The sequence below is a fragment of the Bos grunniens genome, chromosome 5 (genome assembly GCF_055505025.1).
Source record: "Bos grunniens cultivar Pamir isolate PY7600 chromosome 5, Bosgru_T2T1.0, whole genome shotgun sequence".
Lineage (NCBI taxonomy): Eukaryota > Metazoa > Chordata > Mammalia > Artiodactyla > Bovidae > Bos > Bos grunniens.
Window position 1 is genome coordinate 23,601,648 of NC_141169.1, and position 27,076 is coordinate 23,628,723.

The 27,076-nt window shown below is 40.3% G+C and overlaps 1 protein-coding gene across 6 annotated transcripts in view; it reads right to left on the reverse strand.

Moving 5' to 3' along the window:
* Window positions 1–21,710, reverse strand: part of EEA1 (early endosome antigen 1) — a 218,637-nt gene extending 196,927 nt beyond the window's left edge. For 2 of the 6 annotated variants that reach the window (XM_086399022.1, XM_086399021.1), the window contains exons 1-2: window positions 21,587–21,710; window positions 11,494–11,609 (exon numbers count right to left, since the gene is read on the reverse strand). The gene's annotated coding sequence lies outside the window, so the exon portion shown is untranslated. Of the gene's footprint in view, window positions 1–2,034; window positions 2,084–11,493; window positions 11,610–21,586 lie in introns of those variants that run through there. The other 4 variants (XM_086399025.1, XM_086399020.1, XM_086399017.1 and 1 more) reach the window with 3 other exon arrangements.
* Window positions 21,711–27,076: the final 5,366 nt, after the last annotated feature.

Genomic DNA, 27,076 nt, shown 5'->3' on the forward strand with positions numbered 1-27,076 from the left:
TTCCAAAATGGGGAAAAAAGCTACTCTCAATTAAAAAGTTAAATGTAATTTTAATGAATCACATATAAATTAAATCACAAAACTAAATCAAAGCAAGACTCAGATTTGAACCTCACGGGATTTTCTAGAATGTAATCAGTGGTGGTTTCTAGCACTGGTTTTATGCTTGTAGGAAAACTCTTCAGAACCCAAATAAAATAACTACATGTTCTGAAGTTAATTAAAAGTATAAATCATTAGGTTATAAATAGTAGGGTATTCAATGGTTTTAATTATTTCAGATCTTTGAAACAACAAATGAATTTAATTAAAATGTAATTTGATTTATTAAAATCTAATTGAGGGCAAATGCTTTGGCCCTTCTATTATTTCTCCAAAAATTTTAAAGATTGTGCATTTCTCCCTTGGAATATTTTTTGACTTTAAAATTTATGCAAGTATTCAATGTCTAAAATCTAAGGCTAGGATTAAGTGTAAATTCACTTTATCACTGTTACTTTGTTCTTCCCACCACAACATGTCAGGCATAAAAAATGAATTGCAGACCTTTCATCCTACTTTACTTCCACACCCTGATCTGCTGCAGTACTTGTCTGCTTCTCTAAAGACTCTGGCTTTGGCAGTTAAATGAAAATAATATTCCTTTCTCTTTAGCCTATTTTCACCCCCAAGGGTATTTTTTTTTCATTGTACACTTCCTGGCAAAGAAGAAGATGAAAATTCACCATTAATAGGCCTAGTTGGATTTATGGTGATACCGATTAAATATTTGATAAATGAATGACGATATGAGTCAGCATATGAATGAAGATGGCCATAACCCAGGATATGACAAATGACTGGAAAACTGGTGTTAGAATCAATGCCCAGTTCTGGGAAGGCTCAATGTCATCCACAGCTTTTGTCCGGTCTTCCAGGAGTAATCCATGATGACTATTGTGTGGAAACTTGTACAAAAGTAAATCTGCAAAAACATATGGAGGATTTTGACTCTTAGCACTATTCCTCAAAGTGCCTGAAGGCCTGATAAGATTTTGTGCAACTCTGCACTTCTGATACCCTGTGTAGTCAGTCACTCAGTCGTGTCCGATTCCTTGTGAACCCCTGGGCTACAGCCCGCCAGGCTCCTCTGTCCGTGGGATTCTCCAGGCAAGAATACTGGAGTGGGTTGCCATTCCCTTCTCCAGGGGATCTTCCCAACCCAGGGATCTGAGCCAGGTCGCGTGCATTGTAGGTGGATTCTTTTCTGTCTGAGCCACCAGGGAAGACTTTCTTACATCCTACCACATCCCAAATGCAAACTCCAAGGTAAGCTGCTGTTCAGTTTAGCTGAACTAGTCACCTAAAATAGCAGAACTGTCAAGAAAATAAGCATATTCTTTGAGTGTATTCCTCTGAAACTAAAAGTTGACCCCACTGCTCCCAGTATTTTAACTAATCTGGCTCTATCTCAGGGGTTTAAATTATACCCCACAGACCCCTACTCAGATCATGACTGAAATAATGACTGTGAACTTCCAGAAATAATGTGCTTTTCTTTTCTTTTTTTTCTTTTTCATTTTTCTGGAAGAGCTTCCAGTGGATTCTTGAAAAATTGAGATCCCCTGATCAAAGCAGACACTCAGTGACTGGGAAGTGACTGGGAAGGGAACAACACTGTTACAATCAGTCAACAGATAAGAATCCACCAATGATTTATTAGAAACCATTATTAAAAAAAAAAAAGAATCCACCGATGCCTGACTGCCAAGGATCTTGTTCAGCTACCTTGCATCAAAAGGACAGACAGCCCTGGCCTGGTCTGTTACACAGTAGCAATGGGGTGGCCCCAGTCCACCCTATGCTTAACTGTAAACACACTGGACTTTATTAATCCTTTTCAGCCACAGAAAGAAGATCTTGTTGGAGCAGTGTGACAAGGGGTTGCATTTTGGGTCTTCCATGCCACACCTATACAGAGATGGTATTTGAAGTTAACAGCATCATCTTTTGATACAAAGAGCAAAGGAGGAGCTTAAGCACAAGGTTAATTACCTTGTCAGCAGCAAGTGAGAGGGTTCATCTCCATGAATCAATCTCCAAGTTTACCTAGATTATTGAACCAAAAAACCATGGGGAAAAGATAGCAATTATATGCATTCCTTTGTTCCTAATATTTAGCAAGGTCACAAACGAGTAATTTATTTCCCTGAGAAGTTTTGTGTGTCTGTATTGGCCTGTGTTCTTTTGATTAAAGAGACAGAAAATAAGAACAAATTATTTTTTCAGTCAGCAAAATTAAGTTCAGTTGCACTTTAACTCGTATAATTTAATTAATATGAAGAGCAACATGCTTTATTCTACATTATCTAATAAAAGAGAGTAAGGCTGAATTATAATAGTATATGATTTATTCCAGGAATGTAAGGATAGTTCAAAGGCAGAAATTACAGCAGTGTAATTCATGTTAATGGACCAAAGGACAAAAATCACAAGATTTTCTCTTATATATGCAGAAAATAAAGTTTAAGTCAATTTTGAACTTTTGAAAAGGCTGTTTAGAAATCAAGGAATAGAGATAAGTTGATAAGGCTATATACTAAAACTTAACAGCAAGTTTAATATTTATTGAAGAAATATTAGAAACATTTCCTTTAAGGTTGAGAATAAAACTAGGGTGCCTTTTCTCACCCTTACTGTCCACAGGATATTGGAAGATCTGGCCACTAAAATAAATCAAGAGAAAGAAAGAAGCATAAATATGGGAAGGAAAAGAGAGTCAAAAGGCTCAGCTGTCATTATTTCAGGTGATATAAATATTCACAGAAAACTCAAAAGAGATTCAATAGAAAAGCTGTTTAGAACTATTGGTATCTTAACCTAGGAATTACCCTAACAAATATGCACAAAATCTCTTGGAGAAATCTATAAAATTCTACTAAAATAGTATTTTTTTTAACTTTAATTACATACAAAGCACCAGGGGATCTTGTTTAAAAAGCAGATTTTTATTTCGTAGTTATTGGGTAGAGCCTAAGAGTGAGCATTTCAAAATATCTCAGCTGAGGTTCATGCGGCTAGTCCAAGGACCACACTTTGAGTATCACAGTACGGAAGTAGTTAGAGAATTAATGGAAATACAAGACATGTTTAAGTGGAGAAACCTCATCATGATAAAAATTCTAATTTTCTCCAAACTAACCTATGATTTTAATGTAATTCCCACCAAAATCCCAATAAAATTTGGGCGCTGCGGTATTTGCTCAATTTGCATGAAAAAAATTAAAAGTTTTTTTCTCCAGAAAAAAGAACAAAATATGTGTGGGAGCAAATTCCCCACCATGTATTAAGGCACATTTCAAAACCATGGTAATTAAAAAACACAGTCTATTAGTGGTATAGGAAGAGACAGTAAAGAGGATAACAGAACATAGAGTCCGGGAACAGACCTCTGGATCTCGATCCACGAAGGAGGTGGCACCAAAACGCAGGAGGGAAAAGACACATTGTCCTGGTAAATAGTATGTAGAAAAATGACTCAGCAATGGCAGGATAAAAGCTATAAGTCTAATACACACACACACACACACACACACACAGAAAAAGACCTGCAATGGACTGTGTTTCTGGATGAATTGATCTTGGGCTTCTTATTCAGAGACAAACACAGATAAAACCCTTTCCATCAGGATGGCTCCCCACATGAGTACATGGGATCTACCACTTCCCTCCTTCAATTACTTTCTCTCTGTCTTGTAATTCATGGAAATTCCTTTGAGTTTTTCACAATGAACCAGTCCTTGGACATGGTCCCAGCATGTTGCATTGTGAGCTTTCAAAAATTTTCCACCATTGTAAGTATTTTATTGTAAAATTGGTAAGAGCCACATAACTGCTCCCAACCAAATGCAAATTCAACTACATTCAACTTCTTGATTACTGACTCAACTTTTTGATTACTGATCCAACATATTAGCAGTTTTTTCCAGCTTTGTGTTGTCCACAAATCTGATTTTCATATCTTCTCTGTTTTCATTCAGGTTCATAATAAAAATATTTGTATAGGTCAGTGTTATGGACAAAGGTCTCAGACAAATAATTGAGAGATTTTCCACAAAGCTGATATGGATCCATTAATTAATCAGCACTGGGTAAGGCCCTTCCTGATTCCATCCCTGTGTATATCTACTCTATAGCCGAGGCTATAGCGATTTCCATTTATGAGCTTGGCCTTCCCATATATCTAGGAACAATCCTACGAATTCAAAGGTCTTCAGACTTAAACTCTAGAACTCAGAGTTGGGTCATGTTTCCTCCTAGTACTGTATTGGCTCTTATCCAGGGTGTATCAGCTAGCCTTCTGCATGTGGCTTATTCCTAAATCACTGTCTTGATGAGCTGCTTTTTAACCCCTGTTATTCTATGATTACAGCATTTCCATTTTTAAAAAATAGTTAAACTTGGATTCTTTTTATCCATGTCCCCTAAGTCCCGATATAAGTTTTTTCCTCCTAAAACCCAACACAAAAATTGGAAGCCTGCAATCTGTCCATTTTTCTGTGATCTCAGCTCTAGCCTATCTAGGTTTCCAGTGACTACTTTTACCCTATTCCTAGTACACTGTCCATTTTTCAGTGTGTTCCACCATTTGTATTAGACACTTGTCGGCCTCCTCTTGATACCAAGCAAGGCCCTGTGAGGCTTCAGGCTTGGAGGCCCTTTGGTCCCCCATTTCTTGTGGGCAAAACTCCAGCCTCCATGATCTTCCCTGAGTTCTAAAAGGCAGATTTGAACAAATGCTAATCAAGGGAGGAGCGGCCATGAAACCACGTAAGGCAAGATTAAAGGGACCAGAGAGGCTGATCAAGATTAGGAGACCCAACCACATGAGACCCTGCATGCAGCCCAATCTTGTCAGCAACCCCACTGTTTTGAAACTTTGCAGAAGAAAGAAGAATTCAAGACTGTTACTGCCTTGATCCTTATCACACACCCCTGCCTGACTATATAAACTCCCCCTATTCACCAAGGAGGGGGACATAGTTCTCAGGTGCTAGCCTATTGTGTCCCCCTTTGCCTGGAAAAGAAATAGAGCCACTCTTTCCGCCTCCTCCTTAATTGTCTCCATATTTCTGTTTGGCACTGGTGAACAGAGACCCAAGACTTTGGCATCACTCTCTGCTAAACTGCTTGTCTGTATGGTCATCTACTTGCTGTCATAGGACCCTTAAAATACCATGACCTGCCTACCAATCAGTTTGTCTTCCTTTAGTATTTTGAATTTCTTAAACATCTGCCCCTTTGTCCAACATTTTCCTATTGACCAAAATATGATAAGCAGTTTTATCTGATGTTTACTGAAATCAAGTATTAATTCAAATGTAATTTGCTACCTACTCATTTTATAAATGGAACAACAAACTGGTTCAAAATTGAGACAAGAGTACGTCAAGGCTGTGTACTGTCATCCTGCTTAATTAACTTATACACAGAGTACATCATGTGAAATGCCAGGCTGGATGAAGTACAAGCTGGAATCAAGATTGCTGGGAGAAATATCAATACCTTCAGATATGCAAATGATACCACCCTAATGGCAGAAAGGGAAGAAGAACAAAGAGCCTCTTGCTGAAGACAAAAGAGAAGTCTGGCTTAAAACTCAACATTCAAAAAACGAAGATCATGGCATCTGGTCCCATCACTTCATGGCAAATAGAATAGGAAAAAATGGAAACAGTAACAGGCTTAATTTTCTTGGGCTCCAAAATCACTGCGGATGCTGATGGCAGCCATGAAATTAAAAGACGATTGTTCATTGGAAGGAAAGTTGTGACAAACTTAGATAGCATATTAAAAAGCAGCAAGATCACTTGGCTGACAAATATCCATATAGTCAAAGCTATGGTATTTCCCGTAGTCATGTATGGATGTGAGAGTTGGGCCATAAAGAAGGCTAAGTGCTGAAGAATTGATGCTTTTGAACTGTGGTGCTGGAGAAGACTGTTGAGAGTCCCTTGGACAGCAAGGAGATCAAACCAGTCGATCCTAAAGGAAAGCAACCCTGAATATTCATTATAAAGATTGATGCTGAAGCTGAAGCTCCAATAATTTGTACCTGATACAAAGAGCCAACTCATTGGGCTGATTGGCTCATTGGCAAACAGCCCACTGATGTTAGGAAAGATTGAAGGCAGGAGGAGAAGGGGGCAACAAAGAATGAGATGGTTGGATGGTATCACTGACTCATTGGACATGAATTTGAGAAAACTTTGGGAGATACTGAAGGACAGGAAAGCCTGGAGTGCTGCAGTCTGTGGGATTGCAAAGAGTCAGACACGACTGAGCAATTGAACAAAAATTTTATAAAAAAAAATAATTTTAGCTTGGCATACTTGGTCAAAGTTTGCCAAGAATGGTTTATCACTCATTTCTCTAAATGCTTACATATGAAATACTGTTCCATTCTCTGGAATGACTTTTATCTGAATAGGGAGATTTGAATGTCCATCTCCTGCAAAGTTCTGCACAAAAAAGCCAGCAATTTATTGTCAGCAATGTAGAAACAATAAGGAAAACTTACTATCTCGCATAACAAGAAATCCTAGGGTAGGATTTCTAGAACCTGGCTCCCAGGTTCATTCATTTAGCAGCTCAGTGATACGATCAAAGAGCCAGAGTCTCTCCATATTTCTGCTCTGCCATTATCACTATTTGGCCTTGACCTTGGCTGGCTCCCTGTATGGATATAAGGGAGCTCCCACAGCTCTTGAGTATCATACCCAGCCAAAAAACAAGGACTGCTTTTCCTGGAACTGTGCTTTTAGGACCAAGGAAATCTTTCCCAGAAGCTCTCTTTCACTGGCCTCTCATTACATTTTATTGCACAGAACCAGGTCACCTGCCCCTTTCAAACCAATCACTGGCAATCTCAGACTGACCAGAACTGAACCCTGGTTCAACCCAATTGAGCCAGAATTGAGACACATAGGCAAGGGATGGGCAACCTCGTCAAACTGGCTCTTTTCCAAATAGGAGATAGTGGGCAAAGGCTTTTGGCTAAGCAGCCACACTGCTCCATACAGAAGGAATTACTCCCTAATTTGGGGGGCAGGGATATTTGAAGACAGTTACTGAAGACCCATTAAAACAGCATGGATTTTTATCTGTTCAAAATAGTTTAAAGCGGGATTGTGTCCAAAACAAAGGGGTAGATTAAGTTATCTCTAAAATTCTCTGCCAACTGTTTAATGCTGTGATTCTGTGCTCATTGTTTCCACTGGGGAAACCGCTTGCAGTTCGGAATTGTGCACATCAGCAATGTCTGTGCTGCCAGCAAAAGTGCACAGTTGCTGATCCGTGAGCATTTCCCCTAATAGCACATTTGTGGAAAACTGAGTCACAGGGATTCTAGGTACTGCAAATCCATTGTCTGAACAATTTTCTGAATGCCTTACATCTCAGATGCTGGCCGCTTCCCTATAAACAAACTATAATGAAACAATTGACATATAATATGGGGTTGGGCAAAGCAAAGCACATTGGGCTGTTTTTTTTGCTGCCAATGTTCCTTTTTATTTATTTTCAACTGAAAGCAGGAATTGTGTTACATAAAGCAACAAATTAAATGTGGATGTTAGTGCTGTGATGGAAGAAAACTTGACCTGACTCATTTAATCATGTGCAGTCGTTACTTTGCCACATGGTGAGCTATTCAAATAAAACTTAATCCATGTGATTTCCACCTGAGCAACCCACATCATCCTAGAGAAAACTAGAGGAGGGGAGGGAAAAACTGGTGGAGAAGAAAGTTATTTTTGTGGCAGTCAAGGTATGATTATTTGTAGGTCCATAAATTATCAGCCAAGGTTCTCATTTCTCTGGCAGTAAGAATAGAGAAGAGTAGCTGAATGCAAGCAATACTTCAGGGCTAGAGTCATGGGACTCAGCAACTGATTGGATTTGGGAAGAAAGAAGCGTTGAAGATAATGCACATTTCCTAATATTACCAAGAAATGATTGCATGATGGATACATTGGTAAATGCATAATATAATTATTGTGTTTCTTATTTCTCCCAATAGTTCTAATAAGTAAGTATTATTGTTATTTCCATTTTACAACAAAAGAAACTGAGGCTGCTTAGGGTTAACTTAGTAAATGACTGAGATGGTATAAAATCTAGATCCCAATTCTTAATTCATCACTACACTCTGCCATTCTGGGTGGAAGGGAGGAAAGTAAGGAATTTCCATTTAGACATGTTGAGTTTTAAGTGTTGGCAGGACAGTTGATTGAAGATGTCCAGCAGGCTGTAAGAAATGTGAAACTTAAGCTCAGGAAAAGATTTAGGATGGAGGATAGACTTGGCAGTCATTTGCTGGAGGTGCAAGTTAAAGTCACGAGCTTGCCACTGGAGACTCTCAGGTCTCCTAACTCAGTTTTGCTGTGGGAATATCCTTATGCACCTCAAACAACAGGAACTGGAAGAAAGATTGGCTCATCACACTGGTCTGACTAGCCCACTGGCTGCCTGTATGACTTTAGGCAAGTCACTTAACCATTGTGAATCTCTGTTAAGTGAAGAGTCTTCCAGCTCTGAAGTTCTAGACAAATGCAGGCCCAGACTAAGGAAGCTGCAGTGAGAGAGGAAAAACAAGATGAATGTAAGAGTTAGGGCAAAGAAATTGACCAGATGCCAAAACTTGAGAGAGAAGGAAAGACAGAAGATGAAGAAAACTTTTCTAGCCTAGAGTTTATGAGCATTGGCACCATTAACCAAGATAGAGAAGGAGGTGATGTTGAAGAGTTTTGGAGAAATGACAGGGGCCTTGTTTCGAATATGAAGAATTTGCAGTGTTGTCCATATGCTATTTCTCTGGGCGTTGGTAGGTAAATTGCTGGACTAGAAATGTTTATTTATGTAGCACTGAGCATAGATTTAAAGGTAAGAGGGCAGAGCCAGGTGATTCATTAAATAACCTTTGAGATCTCTTCTGATTCTCTGCCTCCTGACCGCAGTCTCCATAGCAACGTGACTCGCTGCCCTAGTTGGATTACCTCATGTTGGATCAGCTGGTTTTCATGCTGCCTGACTAGGGGCAGGGCACCCTCAGTGTTTCTCGAATGAGTGGCAGGTGGTTCTGTGTAGCTCAGGTGTTTTCCCATATCCTAGTTCACTGCTTTTCTCTTCTTTTCTTTTAAGATTTCTTTTTTTTTTTTTTTTGATGTGGATTATTTTAAAAGTCTTTATTGGATTTGTTACCATATTACTTCTGTTTTATGTTTTGGTTTTTTGGCCACGAGGTATGCGGGATCTTAGCTCACCAACCAGGGATCAAACCCACACCTCCTGCATTGGAAGGTGAAGTCTTAACCACTGGACAGCTAAGGAATCCTTCTACTCCATTCTAATAAGTCCCAGTATTAACTTTTCACATCTTGATCTTCCTTTCCTTAATTTTTCTTCCTCTAGGCACTTGCCCTTTCAGTGGGCAGCTCTTCACTATCTATCTTTTTTCCCCATCATCTCCAGTTTCATTCATACCCTTTCTTAGGTCTCAGGAAAAGCTTGCATCCTAAATTTCCAACCAACAATAATTCTACCCTTCAGTCTCTTGCATCCTAATCCTTATCTTTCATCCTTATCATCATCATCAATAGCTAATTTGTCACAGGCCTCGAATCAACTATTTTGTATGCGTTAGCTCATTTAATTGTTACAATAATCCTTTGGGGCAGGTACTGTCAGTCGGCCATATTACACAGGAAAGGAGCTAGGTTTGGAGAGACTGCATTCCTTACCTGTGTCCCACAGTGAAGTGGAGAGCAAGGAATGGAGCCCAGATTGGCGCCAAAGCTCAAGCTCTACCCACCACGTGTCACTGTTTCCTCTAGCCAAACTAATGGTTTATGCTTCTTACCTTTGACCAGTTTCATTCCACTTTTCTGAAGTCTTTTTAGCATTTCATGAATAAATATGATAATTATTTAAACAACTAATCCTAGGATTTAGTTTTATAAAAAGCCCTTTTAGTTGCATATTATCATTCTCAAACCAACCAGATCCATACATCATATTCTCCTAAACATGTGTAAATAACAGTAAACGATTAAGTGTTTCAAAGAAAAATTAAAGCAGTAAACATTGCAGAAATCCATGGAAGAGGGAGACTTCAAGGATGAGTGGGATTTGGTAGATGGAGACAGAAACCAGCCGCATCACTGACCATTATTCACCAAGCACCCCATGAGCTGTATGCTAAAGTTATTGCGATAAAGAGATAAACAAAGTACTGTCTTTTTCCAAATACTTGTTTTATGAGAACAGCCTATTTCACAGATAGTGAAATAGATAGCAATACAAAAAGGCACATGATACATACAGCAGGAGTTTTAGTAATCCAGAAAATGAAAGGAATTTATGCCAACAAGGGGGATAAGCCTAGGGCCAGAGTGTGAGCCATCAGGCATGGAGCAAAGGGCGCATTCATTGTAACAAAAGCCTGCTCTAAGCCAGGCACTGATTACAATTGATATAAAGAGCTCAAAGCCACAGGAGGAAACAGGAATGTGATTTGTGAGGGCAGGATATGAGAGGAGGTGTACCTCTGCCAGTCACAGGCATCAGAGAAGGCTTCCTGGTGGAGGAAAGTAGGAATGGGAATTCTCTGAGTCAGAAAAGGCAGGCAGGGTAGACAGGACACTTCTGAGCAAAAGCACAGATTAGAAGATGCTCTTGCAGTACAGGGAGAAAGAACAGAAACTGCAGGTCCTTAGTGTTGCTGTGAGGGTATGTGAGATGACATGGAAGATACAGGCAGAAGCTGGATTGGAGGGTCTTGATGGCTTCATGTTGGAAGCCTGGGATTAACATTGAACCGCTGAAATACAGTTAAGCATCCCTTGGGTTGAGAGGGCTGTAGGAACTTGCATCAAGCTGGAACTGGGTTTCAGTAAGTTTCATATGTCAAACAGAGAGTCTTTCCTCCACATGAATTTTCTGATTACTCTTATAGTTGAGAGAATAAATGGGCCACTAGACATTCCAAGAAAACAGCCCGGTTCAAAGTAGAGCTGCTGGAAACTTATCAACACTGAAGAGCAAAGGATGCTCTTTATGGATGACTCAGTATTTCAAAGGGCTGTGGATGAAAGGTGAGCGTTCTTTGAAGTCCGGTTTCAAAACCCAGCGTGTCCCCCCTCTAAGTCCCCTACTTATCGCTAATTCTGAACAGGTCCAGAGAACACTCTTCATGTTCCCTTCTTCTCACTCTATCACTAAGTTTTCTGTTCCCCTTGGGCCTTTTTCTTCTTCCCACTTTTTATGACCACTCGGTCCTAATGTGGACCACGCTGAATGCCATTATCACCCGTTGAGAGCCAGCTGTGTTCCAGGCATTGCTTTAGGCACTAAAGCATTAAAGCATGGTCTCGTTTACTCCTCACATCAACAGGAAAGGATGAGTGCCAGTTGACAGATGGTAAACCCAAGGCACAGGCAGGATCAATAACTCACCCGGTTCACACAACTAGTAATGGACAGCGGTAGGAACTGCAGACTCTTTTTCAGGTTCAAATTCACACACACCCTTCTCCACTTTCAAACTCTTGGCTGGAAACGGTTTCTCAATGCTGTTAGGATTAAAACCAAAATTCTTTGGCATGACTTACAAAGACTAGCACGGCATTTCCTCTCTCTCTCTCACCCTACAGACAAACCCAGACAGCTGGCTTTCAGGGCCCAAGGTCCTGACCACTTTAGTATACTATCTCCAGGCTTCCAAACAGCTAATTTAAGTTCCTTTATATACTGCAAGCTATCAATCATGCTCTGGCAGTTTCTGATATAAGTTGACAGTCTTTCTCACCAAGGAGATGATCAACAAACAAAGAGCCTTTCAAAGTCTGGGCTGGGTTCCTCACCTCCTCAGTGTTGTCTCACCCTCCTCAGCACCTTCCCTGATCTATGGCAGGAGGCTGCTTCCCTGGTTAGGGGCCCTCATTCTCCACTGGCAGAAAATCTATGGTCTTTCCTTCTGCTGAACTTGGCTTTATCTCTAAGTGGCTCTGAGATTTCATGTTGTCAAGTCTTTCTCTTTCCTCAGTTACCTTCTCTGTGCACAGCCAGGCTGTCATCTCCAAATTGTTGCCCACTTCAAAAAGTTTAGAATTCTCTGCAAGGGCTTTACCCAGTAGTAGGAAAGAGAACTCTCAAGTTCATTAACTAGGACCCCTTGTGTACTATTGCCCAATATAATTATCTAAACTTTCTGTCTTTGTGACATGTATCATTACTTCTTGCAAATGTTAACTGTGGTGAAGGTCAAAAGTTATTTAATGCCTTTAAATTTCATCCAAAGGTTTACTTTCCAGTTGAAAAGTTCCATGATTCTAAGTCTGTATCAATTTCATGTCAGGCAGGATCAGAGGCTTGGTCAATATTATTTTTTCCACAGTGAAACTGTATAAGGCAGGAGATCTTACTTAAGCCAACAAATATGTATCCTTCACGATGGAAGAATAAATAAGAGTATAATTTGTGAATTTGCTAAGAGTTCTTTCCTGCTAAAAATATTAACCCCTTCTACTCTTTAGTGAGAACTTAATATATATACATGAAAGTTTGGGAATTTTGGTGGCTTACAGTGATTTTCTACATATTTATTTCAAATCTCCAAACTTGACATCCTGTCTCCAAATGTTCTTGATCTTATATTTTTGTGTATCATTATCACTGAGATCTTTTTAAAAATTGTTCTTTTTATCTTTTAAAAATTTATTTATTTTAAGCCATACCATGCAGCATGTGGTATTAGTTCCCCAAGCAGTATCAAACCTGAAGCCCCTGCATTGGGAGTGTGAAGTCTTAGCCACTATAGATCACCAGGGAAGTCCCTGTAGCATTGAGATCTTAATCTCCTTTTCTTACTGTCCTCAACCTCACCAATATTTTCGTATTTCCTAAATCATTTTTTTTTTTACAAAGAAATATCCATAAGATATTTCAAGATTTGAAAGAAGTTGACACCAATAAAGAATTTGCTCTCTGTCTATTTGGATATAAGGAGCTACCCAAATTAAGACTTTTCCTCTACTTACTTGTATTAAAAAGCAATTTGTAATTAAATTGTGATAACTGCAACACACTATTTCTAAGTAGTCGTCGTTACATTGTTTCTAAATATAAATAGTAAATTTATATTTACTATATTTATATATTTCCAAGTAAATTTTGGAACACCCAAGTAATCCAAAGGGGAAAGAATTTTCAAAGGAAAATAAAAGACACAATGTGGCATGTTTCCACCTTCAGCTTGAGAGGGAACTGCTTACAAGTTAGCTTTTCCAACTTTGTTTTTAATCTAGGTTAGTGTAAAACTACCTGCTGTGGATGAAACATTCAACCTCTGCAAATGATCTCATTCCGAAACCACAAGTGTCATGGAAATTGTGTTTTCCTTCTACAGCTCATTGAAACGGAGATAGGATGGGATGGAGTAAAAGGATCTGCTTTCTAATGAGGCAAAATGTAATTCATTTGAACTGGGACACGGACAGAAAATCCAATCAGTGCCCCAGTTTTGACATCCTTACAAAGTCTTTGAGCACCTGAGCACAGCAAAAGTACACCCATACTCAAAATGTCCCAATAGGATACAAAATTCATGAGGAAATTATATTCAATATTCATGGAATGGTCATATTGCTTAAATTATACAATGTAAAGTGAGAAAAATGACTAACCTCAGAAGCACATTTCCTGTTTTTTTAATCAGCTTGATTTTGGGGGACAGCGTACAAACATAAGAAACCACTGTGACCATTACAGAGAAACCTTCGCAATCTTCACTATTTTGTAGGATTCATGTGATGGCAAGAGCAGGACTATCCGAGCAAACACACACACACCAAGAACAGGTGAAAACAACCAAAATAAAACCTTTATCACAGAGGCTCAAGAGAGGGGGGACATAGATATACCTATGGCTGATTCATGTTGATGTTTGGCACAAACCAACACAATATTGTAAAGCAATTATTCTTCAATTTAAAAAATGAATTTTATTATAAAAAATCCTTTGTAACATATTAATCCTTGAACAACATATATTCTAAAGCGTTGTGAAATACTATGTAGCTATACTATATTTCAATTTCTACCATTTTAAGTCTTTTTAAGACTCCGTGTTTATAAAAATAACCTAGTAAAGAAGTGGCAGATGAAAGTGAAATTTTACACATTATATTATACGAAATAAACTTATGAAGTCAGCCAAATTTTCTGAATTCTTAATTTACATAGAATTCTTTTTCTATCTTTTTAGTCCTCTTGTATTTCATAATTGATAGCTTTTTTAGGTTAGTGGTTCCCAGACGTAACTTTCTCAGGAGGATAAAACTTCCCAAAGCAATTGGGAGCTAACAGAGCTGCCAAACTGCCCATCTTGCCAAAAACAACAATCATAAAAAGCTACCATTTCCATTCTTTCAAAAAGGAAAGGAAATTTCAGCACCAAAAATGTAGGAAATTCAAATTTCGGAACAAAAGAAAGCTCTTCCCAAAAAACACTATTTGTTAACCAGAGACTATTTTAAAAGGATGTATTTATAGTTTTATGAAAATACAGAAACATTTACAACATTAAAATTTATTTTATTGTGTTGTGTTTCCTTGGGATAAGTTTCTTTTAATTTGGTAGCACTGTGTGTATTTGATACACTTGTATTTCACTTTGCCCAGGAGGAAGAGTGAAACTTGGTGTTTCATTTTCATCACTGCCACTATCCAAAACTCACTTTGATATAAGCAAAAATGCAGTCATGCAAACGATTATATACAGAATGGATAAACAACCAGACGCTACTGCACAGCACAAGGAACTATATTCCATACCCTATGATAAGCCTTATGGAAAAAACATGAAAAAGGATGTATATATGTATAACTGAGTCACTTTGTTGTATAGCAGAAGTTAATACAACACTGCAAATCAACTATACTTCAACAAAAGGAATTTTAAAAATGAAATCAGTTTTTAAATTGTTTCAATTGATTTGAAATAGTCCAGACAAACCAGGATGCTAAGGAACAACAGCTCGCACATTTCTAAGCCCTGTCTTCCACCTAGCCCACAGCGGGCAGGTAGGAAGGCCAGATGAGTACCTGGGGCCACAGCAAATAAGGCTGACCACAAGCATGCCCCAGTCACTGCTCTTCGCTCTTAGGACAGAACCGTTACAGAGGGAAGCTGGTCATTTCTACAATAGGGGTTTTAAGAGGTTCTTGAGGGAGCAGGAGTAAGGATAAGTCAAGGAAATGACAGGTCCAAGGAGGGAGGAGGAGGTGAGAGAGGGTATTTTCAGAAGAGAGGGAAACAAATGCTTGGCAGTCACCAACAGGGAGCCAGGAGGATGCTTTTTCTGCTTCCCAGCCATAAGATAGAGGGGAGAAAAGAAAGAAAGAACAAAAAACAATAAATGAAACAAAAAGCTTGTTGGGAAGAGGCTGTAGGGGAAGAAATGTCCTCAGGAGACTTCTGGGTCTCTGTTACGGCAAACAGAGCAAAGGAATATTTGGAGAAAACGCTGCATTAGCCGATCACAGAATGAGGGGCAGGAGGGTCAGCTGCAGAGTCCCAGAAATTTTGGGAGTGGGGAGAGCTTGGAGTCCAAATGGAGAGGAGAGCCCAAGAGACAGACAGGGACAGACTTCATGAAATCCTAAGGGACAGGCACGTGTTGGACTGGGCCTGGGAGTCAAGAGAAGCAGTTCTGCCCTTCTCTGAGGGCCATCCTCAGAGGAGAAGGACTTCCTGGTGGCTCAGATGGTAAATAATTCACTTGCATGCAGAAGATCCAGGTTTGATCCCTGAGCCAGGAAAATCCCCTGAAGAAGGGAATGTCAACCCACTCCAGTATTCTTGCCTGGAAAATCCCATGGACAGAGGAGCCTGGTGTGCTATAATCCATAGAGTTGCATAGAATCAGACATGACTGAACAACTAACACTTCTCAGAAAAGAAGACGGTAAGCAAATGTTCAGGCCACTGAACAAGATAATGAGATAACTGTGAAAACACTTTGTTTACAAAATTGCATCTTAAAATTTGGGGCATTATTAGATACATATAGTCAAGTGGCAAATGACATTGTACAAATCCAGTTAATATGTTTGATCCCCATGGTCTAGCTGCTGCTGCTGCTAAGTCACTTCAGTCGTGTCCGACTCTGTGCGACCCCATAGACGGCAGCCCACCAGGCTCCCCCGTCCCTGGGATTCTCCAGGCAAGAACACTGGAGTGGGTTGCCATTTCCTTCTCCAATGCATGAAAGTGAAAAGTGAAAGTCAAGTCTCTCAGTCGTGTCCGACTCTTCGCAACCCCATGGATGGCAGCCCACCATGCTCCTCCGTCCATGGGATTTTCCAGGCAAGAGTACTGGAGTGGGCTGCCATTGCCTTCTCTGCCATGGTCTAGAAGTTACTCATTTATGATTACATCTACACACCCACAACAATATCTTAGGATAGCCATTGGCCTAGATACAATGATTCTATCGTTAGTCATAAAAGATAAATATATGAACATACACGCACAAACACAAATACAACTTAGCCCAAAATGGTAAGATCAGTAGCTGTAAAGTGAAATTACAGATGGTGTTTTCAGGCCTTGGTTGGTTCAATCCATCTTCTCACTGGTTCCTGCCTCTTTCTCCTTTGTTCCAATTCCATTTTTCATCGTGTTTTGACAGGTGAGGTTGTTCATGCAAAGAGATCCAACAAAAATATAGGAATGTCACCTTTGCCTCCTTATCTAGGACAGAACAACACTCCCTTTCCTCCTTGCAACAAAATAGGCAAAACACACACTCTCCCACTGCCCCTTGACTGAGCAGGTGGGGGAATGAAGGTGGCACCATTGTTTTGCTTGCAGGGAGGGAATTTGAAGGCAGTCATAGGTCACCTGCCCTCTCTGCTCAGGATCAGCCCTCCACCCAAACCCCTGTGTAGTTCAGTCTTAGAATACGTCAGATTTCAGTTTGCACAAACATGTCACAGCAAGAGGATAGCAATTGTATTTGCACCTGCTATTGGCTTAAGCAAAGGCTTTGTTTGATCCTTTAAAAAAAAAAAAGGTTTTATTATTACATTATAGTCAAAAGAATTTAGCCTTTAACCTGCAGTTTGCCTACTCTCAGTAATATAAACCTTTTTCTGGACAAGAGGGGAAGCCTGATGGAATTTTCTTTTTTTCCCCTGTGGGGTGAGGTCATTAACTCACAGCTCCTTTGGACTCTGATTTATACCATCTAAAACAATAAAAGGGGGTTTTGCTAACATGGGAGAAAGAAAGAGAATCTCCTGGCATAATAATGCAGAAAAATGTGCAATAAGTGATTAAAAATACTCATCTTGTAGATGCTCCACCCTGAGGCCACCAGGTAAGACATTTTCTCTTATGACCCTCCAGTGGGCAAGACAGAAGAAACTTGAGACCTCTCTCCACTGCCGAGCTCTACTGAGTGCATGAGAGCAAGGTCTGTCCCAAGGGACCACTGACAAGGAGCGGGCCAGCTGAGAACTCAGGGAGGCAGAGTAGAGACAAAGGCCCCTGTTACCCACTGAAAAGAAGGATTCTTATGGACTGATTTCCATCAGTGGAAAAAACCCAAGAATGGGTTTCCACAATCCTCTGACCCCTATGTACATGTCTGTTTAGTCATCAAATAGCAAGAATTTTCTTCCCCCAAGCAACGATCTCTATGTTAGTTTTCTATGCTGGATATCAAATTAACACAGATTTAGTGACTTAAAACGACACACATTTATTATCTTACAGTTCTTGTGGGTCTGGGGTCTGAACACAGCTGAGCTAGGTCCTGACTGCTTAGGTCGCATTAAGGTATTGGCTAAGGTTGAGTTTTCATCAGATGCTAAACTGGGGACAGATCTACTTCCAAATTCCCTCAGGCTGTTAAATTTATTTCCTTGTCACTATAGGATTCATGGAAACCCGCTTCTTCAAAGTCAGCAAGAGAGAGAGAGAAAGGGACTTCAGTGTGAGTCTACTGGGAAGATGAACTTACATAACCTAACACAATCAAGGGAGTGCACTCCATCCTCTGCCACAGTCCATTGGTTAGAAGCAAGAGGCCCTACCTACACTCAAGGGGAAGGGATTATATGTGGGTGTGAACATTAGGAGGCAGAGTTCATGGGGGCCACCATAAAGCTTCTCTGCTTCAGCCAATATCTCCCTAGCCCTAAAAATTTAAGGGTATGGCTGAGAAGTTATAGAAGCAAATATTTGTAGAACCATGAAATGAAGGAGGAGATGTGTATTATATTTATACACATACTCACACACCCTAACCTAAAAATAAAGCTGGGAATTTTTCTTAATGGTTGATGGCATGAAAATGAGCAGTCATATAACCATGGGTTTGAAATCTCAGATCTATGGTGTAGTAGTTGCTTAACTTTACTAACCTTCAGTTCTCACCTTTAAAATGAGAGTAATGGTACCCACCTTTGGGATTATTGCACAAATTAAATTTGGTAGAGTAAAGAAAACACTCCCAATGGAGTACTCAATAATGGAGGTACTCAATAAATGGTCCTTGTCATATCCAGGTAGGAGCCTTGGGTACCTCACCCAGGGAGTTTTAAAATTTACTCTAAATACAGAGAACTTAATCCCCAAAGCAAAAGGTGGGGAGGACCCTTCTCAAGGGAGGGTTGGGCACCAGTTTGCCTCCATGCTTCCCACAGAGCCATGGGTATCCTCTAATCTCCTGATTCACTCTGCCAGAGGTCTCCAGGCCACCTTCTCCAGCATCTTCATTAATGCAACTGGTAAACCTCTGCAATGCTGGATTCAAGGTCTGTGCAGAACTCCAAACTTCTCACCTGGAATGCCTCAGGGAGGGCTCCACTTACCCCAGGTGCCTCCCCCCACGCTGTTCAAAATTGACCACAAATTTTCTCTCTGCTGGTCCTGCTTAGTCTTTAGAACCTATTCCCGAGATGGATCCACTCATTTATTCACTCACTGAACAGTTATTCAACACTCAACACCTACTGCACACCAGACACCAGGCTAGATTTGGAGAGAGAACAGTGATGCCTACAGAATCCTCCCCTTCAGCAGCCCATTGGCCAATGCAAAAGCGGACACAAGCCAGCTAAGTAAAACTGACCCTTGGCTTTGGACAGGAGCATGCCTGACACTTAACATGAATCCCTGTCTGTGAACAGGCCTATTGCTTTCTTCCACATCTTGATTTTATTAAGACTCACAGCTCCTACACACATCTCACCACTTCTGCATTCCCAGGCTTCCCTACAGTTTTGTGTCTTACTTGATAAAACAATTATTGTACTAGCTGGAGTCCTTACCAGACCAGTTTCACAAACCACATTTTCCTTTCTTTACAGAGTGTGTGTGGTGGATTCATTCCTTCAACAGTGCTGGGTAAGGCCCAGCTGAATGTCCCGCTTTCCATTTATCCCAAATTTCTGATGATTTTCTAAGAACCATCACTTTCACAGAGCTCATCTCTTTTCCTTTATTTGTACCACTGGCACCAACTGATATCCTTTTTAAAACTTGGTTTTCCAGAAAGAGACTTGCACAGACTTAGAAAATGAATTTATGGTTGCCAGAGGGGAGGGAAAGTTAGGGACTTTAGGAAGGTCATGTCCACATTGCTATATATATAAATGGATAAACAATAAGGACCTGCGATATAGCACATGGAACTCTGCTCCAAGTTATCTGCCAGCCTGGATGGGAGGAGGGTTTGGGAAGAACGGACACATGTACGTGTATGGCTGAGTCCCTTCGCTGTTCACCTGAAACTACCACAACTTGTTAATCGACTATACTCCAATACAAAGTAAGGAGTTTGAAAAGAAGAAAAAGAAATTTGTTCTCACAGAGAAATGAAGTGTTCACTGTTTCAGAGGGCTGTTGTCACCAATAATCTCTCTGGACACACATGGGTTCCTGTACACCAGGCACTCCACAGCACAAAAGGCGCACGTGTATGCCTTGTCAGTCATTTGAATCTCAGGGCTTTCCTGGTAGCTCAGCTGGTAAAGAGTCTGCCTGCAACGCAGGAGACCCCAGTTCAATTCCTGGGTAGGGAAGATCCCCTGGAGAAGGGATAGGCTACCCACTCCAGTATTCTTGGGCTTCCCTGGTGGCTCAGATAATAAAAAATCTGCCTGCAATGCGGGAGACCTGGGTTCAATCCCTCACTGGGGAAGATCCCCTCGAGGAGGGCATGGCAACCCACTCCAGTATTCTTGCCTGGAGCACCCTCATGACAGAGGAGCCTGGCGGGCTGCAGTCCACAGGGTCGCAAAGAGTCAAATACGACTGAGCAACTAAGCACAGCACAGCACTAATACTACTACTACTAATAAGAAAAGGTGAAAATATATTGAAAGAATATAGTGTGCTAAGCATTTTTATGTATTACATCATTTAATCTTTACAACCATCTTTTGAGATCAGGAGTAATACCCACACTTAAGAGATCAGGAGACTGAGGTTTAGAGATTTTATCTGCTCAAGGCTGTACTGCTGGTAAGTATAGTGTAATATTCAATTCCCAGTACCCTAACACAGTGCTGTCATCCAAATGTGAACAGGGGTGTGTGAGCCTGAGAACAATGCTAACCTACTAAATACTTTGTCTAAGCTCAGCCCTGGCTCCAAACCCAAGGGGACAAGACAAGACTAGCAGCCACAAAGTCCAATGGTTAGCCAGTCACCTGTACTTTAGGGGAATCCTTCATAGGCCAGCTCCAGATACAGGCAAAGCAAAGACAGCAGCAGGCTTCTGTGCATGGAGCTAATGTGGCAAAGTCAAGAACAAAAGAGAGGGAAAAAAAAAAAAAAAATAGCCTAGCAGGAAGGACTAAGGAACAGAGACAACTCTCAGTTAATTCTTTGGATTGAGAAATAAACGCTTTTCTTCCATCAGACTCACAGAGAACAGACTTGTGGTTTCCATGGATTGGGGGGGGGGGAGGGGGCAGAGAGGGAAGGACCGAAGTTTGGGTTAGTAGATGCAAACAGGTAAGATGGCTAAACAACAACTGTAGCATAGCAAGCGCTATTCAATATCCTTTGATAAACCATAATGGAAAAGAATATGAAAAAGAAGGTGTATATATATACACACACATATGTATAACTGAATCACTTTACTGTACAGCAGAAATTAACACAACACTGTAAACCAACTATACCTCAATAAAATAACGTTTTTAAAATGCCTGTCTTTTGAGTAAAACTTGTAATTCTGTGAGTCTGGGGTCCCTGACAATGACAGGGACTGATGGCTGTGAAAGGCACCAATCAAAGACACAGCAGACTTGTGTTTACTCTGGGAAGGACTGCTGACCCTGCACAGGCCTTTGAAGCCGCCCTTGCTCACACAGATCATAATGCACTATGAAGTAACGTCTTCAAAGAAAAGGGGGGAAATTGAAGCATACACTTCTAAGCCAGTTATTTCACTAAGGCACTTCAAAGAAACATTTCCTTTGATCATTCTGACTTCTCATTAATAATAAATGTGAAGATATTACTCACAGAAATTGCTCAGAGACTTTGGGCTGATGGAGACTTCAATTTGACCAGTCATCAGCACAATGAGGAGGCTACAGTGGGGAATCGACCGCGGGCTCCTAAAGCTTCCACCCGGAAGTGACGTATCAGCCCCTACTCGCATTTCATTGGCCAGAGAAAGTCACATGGCCAATCTAACTTCCAGGGAACTACAGGCTGGCCAAATGCCAGTAAGGGAAGATGGGGTATTGACAACACCTGATAAAAAGCGCTGATGACTAACACAAGGGCCAAGGGAAAAGTGGGAATTTTTAGGAGTCATGAAGGAGTATGTTCAAGAGGATAAGGCACTTAGGAACTTCGCTATATTTCCACAGTAATTTCTCAGATAGAATATCCCAATAAAGACTTTCAACATGAACATCACAATTGTTTGAACAAATAGGTGTCCTGATCTGACAACATCATCAAGGAAAATTGTAGATAAGTCCCCTATGTATGAACCTTCAAGTTTCAAACGTTTAAAGATGTGAATGTGTGTGCCAGCCCCTGTACATCAGCTGTTGTACTGTACTTTTCAAGATTAAAAGTTTTCTTTATTTTTTGTGTTTGCTTTTTATGTTCATATTATTTGTGTGAAAAGTATTATAAGCCTATTATAGTTCAGTATTATATAGTTGATTGTGTTAGTTGGGTACCAAGGCTAACTTTGTTGGATTTATGAACAAACTGAAATTATGAAGAAAATGGACTTAAAATGCACACTTAGAACCAAACTCATTCATATGTAGGGGATTTATTGTAATACCAAAAAACTGTGGAATTTATATAACTAGGACAAGAGCAATTTTCTCAGTGTAGGAGGAGGAAAAAACTATTCATCTACTCTCTGTCTGGATTATTGGTGAGAATGCTAGGAAAACTCATTGTAGGACTCTGAAAAAGTAAACCACCAAAACTCAGATGGCACCATCAACCTTTTCTCCCTTGAGCTTACCTATTGTCTTGCTATTTATCCAAGAAATTTCCAAAGCATTTTACTGTATAATCTTATCTAGATCTTTAAATAACTTGACAATGATGATTTATGTTTATTCACTTATTACTTCATTCAACAAACATTTATTGTGAAGGTGTATGACATGCAGTATACCTCCCTAGACACAAGGGATACAAAGACACGGTTCTTACACTTAGGATACTCATTATATAAAATAATAGAGAAAGACCGAGGGATAGAACATTGTAGAATATTGTGAATCCAGTTACGGATTTATGTACAGTGTATGACTGGAGAACTGTTGGACTAATATTTATTAAGACTGTCATCTGCCTTGGAAGGGAGCAGTGAGCCTGTGTGAGTCACCCAATACACAGGGCCATGTCTTAGAGTTGTGCAAGGTGTGTATATTGCACAGCTCCAGTGTTCACCATCCCCTTGTAGGCTTCTTACATTTGTGTGGATGCCAGATAGATGTCTTGAACAGAGATGCCTCTGTTTCCTCCAAAATCATCACGGGGACTAATGACAGGACTGCCAGCTTCTAACCAACATTTAGTACTCTGAAATATTTTCATTATATTCTATTGTATTTCATCCTAATTTTTATTAACATTGATGTAATGGTGATTGCAGCCATGAAATTAAAAGACATTTACTCCTTGGAAGGAAAGTTATGACCAACCTAGATAGCATATTCAAAAGCAGAGATATTACTTTGCCAACAAAGGTCTGTCTAGTCAAGGCTATGGTTTTTCCAGTGGTCATGTATGGATGTGAGAGTTGGACTGTGAAGAAGGCTGAGTGCTGAAGAATTGATGCTTTTGAACTGTGGTGTTGGAGAAGACTCTTGAGAGTCCCTTGGACTGCAAGGAGATCCAACCAGTCCATTCTGAAGGAGATCAGCCCTGGGATTTCTTTGGAAGGACTGATGCTAAAGCTGAAACTCCAGTACTTTGGCTACCTCATGCAAAGAGTTGACTCATTGGAAAAGACTCTGATGCTGGGAGGGATTGGGGGCAGGAGGAGAAGGGGACAACAGAGGATGAGATGGCTGGATGGCATCACCGACTTGATGGACATGAGTTTGAGTGAACTCCAGGAGTTGGTGATGGACAGGGAGGACTGGCGTGCTGTGATTCATGGGGTTGCAAAGAGTTGGACATGACTGAGCAACTGAACTGAACTGAACTGAATGGTAATATCTAATTAAACCATTTTTTGTCAATAATCATTGATTATACAGCTAGTCTGACTGTTATAACCACATGGAAGCCCAAGATAAATATAAGCTTTAAAAACTTTTAAACTCACTGGACAAGAAAGATAAAAATACATAAGTCAATCAGATATTAATCATCTCTAACTTGTGTAAGAGTGAGTCTAAAAGTAATCTGAATTGTGAAAACCATGAGATTAACCTCAAATGGAATACCGTTTTGAGATTGAAGGATGTAGAATATTTGGATATACTAGAGGAAGGAGACTAATGAAGACATATGATTTTGTCAGTCTTTGCTAATTCTTTTCAGGGAAATACACCTTAAAACTCATATCTTGTTAACAGACATTAGCAGCTGCCTCCATGGGGTCGCTAAGAGTCGGGCACGACTGAGCGACTTCACTTTCACTTTTCACTTTCATGCATTGGAGACGGAGATGGCAACCCGCTCCGGTATTCTTGCCTGGAGAATCCCAGGGACAGAGGAGCCTAGTGGGCTGCCATCTATGGGGTCGCACAGAGTCGGACACGACTGAAGCGACTTAGCAGCAGCAGCAGCTGTGTTATAGCAAGGAGAGAGGCACAGCCAAGAAATTGTGGTGGTTTAGTTGCAATAGTTGGACATGACTTAGCAACTAAACCACCGCCTGTGCTACAGCAAATGGAGAGGCACAGCCAAGAAAGGGTAGTGAACTCTGCTCCTTATCCCGCTACCTATCTGTCCAGCACAGCACTCACCCAGGAATCCTCCTGGACAGAACCAGTCCTTCTCCTATTACCTTGCAGTGGTTTAGAAGATAAACCACCACACTGATTCTCAAAGTGTGGTTCCCAACCAACCACATGAGTCATCTGGGAAGTTATTAGAAATGCAAATATCCGTGGGCCCACCTCAGAACTGGTGAAACTCTGAAGACTGAGCCCAGAAATCTATGGCTTAACCAGCCCTCCAGGTGATTCTAATGCACACTAATGTTTGAGAACCACTGGGCTCACAGGACACCCTGAGTTCGAATCTAACTCTATTGGCATTCACGTGTTCCATGGCTTAATCAGGTGGTTAATTTTGCTAAATCTCAAAAGAGTATAATGGTAGTTTCCACTCTCATAAGGTCATTGTGAAGAATACATAGGTTAATGTATGTAAAATCCTTAGTGTAAATCCTTGAGTGAACACTCAATAAAGTGTTACTATCAGCACCTGGTGAGATTCTCTTTTAAGTCATGTTCATGCCATAATATAGTGGGAATAATCTTATAGCTGTGCTTCTTTGCTCTTTTTCATCACCTTTACCACCATCACCTTTGATAGCACCACCTTCACCACTCATGGCCCCCCAAAATGTATATGTATTAATTATATATTACATTTATATATTTTATATATATTAATAGCAAAAGGTGTACCAGTTTAACCATTTTAAGTGTACAGTTCAGTGACATTAAATATAGCCACACTTTTGTGTCCCATTACCACCATTCACCTCCAGAATTTATTTCAGTCTCTTCAATTAAAACCCCAAACTTGTTAAGCAATAACTCCATTTCTCTTCCCTCCCCTCAGCTCCTGGCAAGCAGTATTCCACTTTCTGTCTCTATGTATTTGACTACTGTAAGTACTTCACACGAGTGGGGTCATATAGTATTTGCCCTTTTGCAATGAGATTATTTAACTTACTGTCCTCAAGATTCACGCACTTTGTGACATGGGTCAGAGTTTCTTCCCTTTCTAAGGCTGCATAATATTCCATCGTGTGCCTTTACAGCATTTTGTTTATCCGTTCTTCAGTAAATGGATGTTTTAGGTTGTTTCCACATTTCGGCTCTAGTAAACAGTGTTGCTCTGAACATGAGTGTTCAAATGCCCCTTCCAGTTCCTGTGTAGAATCCTTGTGGCTGTATACCAAGAAGTGGAATTGCAGGTGGTCTACTAATCATGACAGTTTCTCAGCATTAAAGTAGACTTCCTCTCCCCTCTCCTCTGGCAGGCTGCTGTTTCTGTGGCTGCCAGAGAGCAGCCACCATCCCCCTCCTCTGTCTCTAACAATGTTGTAGACAATGTTACAATGTTGTAGGGTCACCTTACAGTTTTTAAAAATGTGAAACTGTGTAAGAGCAAGGCTTCTACTAAAACATATCTCCTCCTACCCTAGACTCCATTTCATCACAGTGAAGGGCTTTTCTGCCCTACCTACAAATACAAAGGATTCAAACAGAAAACTATTTTCTTCTGTCCCCCCGGTGATAAGAGCGAGAGAATAAAGAGGGATGAAAGGGTGGATCGTCTGCTATGATAACTTATTTTTCCTCCAGTTGTTTCCAACCAAACATGCAGTATCATTAACTTTGACTGTGGTCATCACTTTGGCTTCAGGCTTAATCTATTTTGACTAGGAATATTGTCCTCGGAAACACTACAATTTCCTGAAGAGACTGCAAATCAGCAGTCTTGCCAGGAATCATACATGGCCATTATCTTTCCTCCGTTTAAAAAATGTACAAAGACAGTATGTCATTCTGAGACGGATGGTTTTCTTTATTTAGTGTCTGCCTTCTGGCTGAGCTATAAGGTAAGGCAATTAGATACCCAACATTTATAACAGGCATGTTGAACTTCCTTGATATGTCCTGCAGAGGGTTAGGCAAACACAAAGATAATAGACTTTAACTAGCAGTTAGGTGGTTTAGACTTCAAACCTTTTAGACTGTATAAACTATGGTGGCGAGACAATGGATAATGTGCTCATTTACTGCTCAAAACTATTTTGAGATGAAATATTTAATGTTCGAATCATTCCCACCTGTGAGGTCCACAAGAAATGGGTACTAAACATCTTTTTATGCAAGGCTTTTAGTTTGAGTTTTGTCAAGCTAAACCAGCGTGACCCCTCTAGGAGGCAGTGTTGTGTAGTAGAGACGCGGTCTGAATTCAGCTCAGCTAGGTTTCTAGTAGACTCTACCTTTACCACCTATGTGACCTTGAGAAGATTACTAAAATTCTTCATATCTCGGGAAAAATAGAGCCACAAATAGCACAGAGTATTTCCTATCATTCAAGGGTAAATTGTTACTTGGAAAACACACTGACAATAAGAGCACCAAAATGTCATTGAAAAAATAGGTGTTTATTAGAGCATCTCCTTGAAAAATGAACTAAAAAATAATACAAATTAAAATTATCTTCAGTTCAGTTCAGTTCAGTTTCTCAGTCGTGTCCGACTCTTTGCGACCCCATGATTTGCAGCACTCCAGGCCTCCCTGTCCATCACCATCTCCTGGAGTTCACTCAAGC